A 1,465-nucleotide genomic window follows, 5' to 3' on the forward strand; every position below is an offset into this window, starting at 1 on the left:
TATATAAAAATATATATAAATATATGATGCAAGGGAAAAAGAAAAGCAAGTTTCTTTCGTATATATACATATACATATGTATATACACATATTATCCAATGCCTGGATAATTTTTTTTTTGTTTTGTTATACAATTTTATAAAAAAGTATTTGTGTAGTCTTATCTCAAATTGTTTCCGCAGTCTCAACTATCAGTTTAGCAAAACTAGCTATTGTGCACTAATAATTTACTCTGTAATTAATTTCTTAAGTTTACTTTTGAGAAAAGCTCGTTGCTGCACAGCACTTGAGCAACCACTCTGAAGTGCCAGAAGCAAACCTGTGATTTAATTTTGGTTTACACTAGGTGCAAGTGAATAGATGGGAGGGTCCAAATATTTTTCTGTTTAGTAAGTGTAATTGTGAACCCCAGGGTTGGCAGCTAATGAATTCCACAGGGCTTTGTGTGCACAGGATAAATTTGAGGGGACATTATCACTCTAATACACAAGAAATGTGTCTGTTCTTTCTTAAAGGACCAATGCTTTTAGCAAATATCTGCTTGCTATGGTATTTCACATACTTCTTTCCCACCTCTCAGCATCTCCTTCCTTGGAAATATTACATAAGGCTATGCAGGGTGGCTCCAGAGAAACAACAAATGCAACCCTTTAAAAAAAAAAAAAAAAAGAAAAATGTGAAAAGTATCTGTCACAACGTAGAACATTTGATTAACAAAGGTAGAAGGAGGTAAGTCTCTATAGCATGTTGAAAATAGAAGACACCAACCATACTAAACTCTGAATCAGTAGCTTTCAGACACAAACAGATTTTTTCCTGTGGCCATTTTCCTTGGGAGGAAAAAAAAAAGAAAAAAAAAAAAGCACACTGAATTTACAACACCCTTTGGAAAGATTTTCAATTAGCCCTAGCAATTTTTAGCTCAGACTGACAAATCTGTCCGTCCTTCAGCATTACAAAGTTTTCTCCTGTTGTAGTGGTCAAGCAGTTCTCTGTTGTGACTTGCCTCATGTCTAATTGTATCACTTTCAAGAGCATAACATTTAATCTCCTCTGTAAGTGTACAGAGAAAAATACAGAGAAAAACCCTGTTGTACGTAAGGTTAAGAAACAGGAGAAGCTTGTATGTTTCTGCTTTTCAAAGCAAAGATTTCATTTTACAGTTGCCTTAGTAGCATCATAGATTTTGTGCTTATTTCAATTTATCATTGAATCTGCATCCTATTAAATGTAAGGCTACTAGAAAAAATTGCCTTCATGGCTCATCAGTTGCTGTTTGCACTATAGTTGCAAATGCAATAGGAACAGGAAAAAGTTTGCCTTACTAACCTTCTTGAAGAATTTTATATTGTTCGGAAAATAATGTGCTTTTAGTTCTGGCTAAGGAGGGCTATTATAAATGAGGCATTTCAGCCATTAACATGCTACTTTTTAATGATTTTTTTTTTTTTTAATTGGAATGCAA

This window comes from Charadrius vociferus, unplaced genomic scaffold, assembly GCF_000708025.1.
Source record: "Charadrius vociferus isolate BGI_N301 unplaced genomic scaffold, ASM70802v2 scaffold235, whole genome shotgun sequence".
Taxonomy (NCBI): Eukaryota; Metazoa; Chordata; class Aves; order Charadriiformes; family Charadriidae; genus Charadrius; species Charadrius vociferus.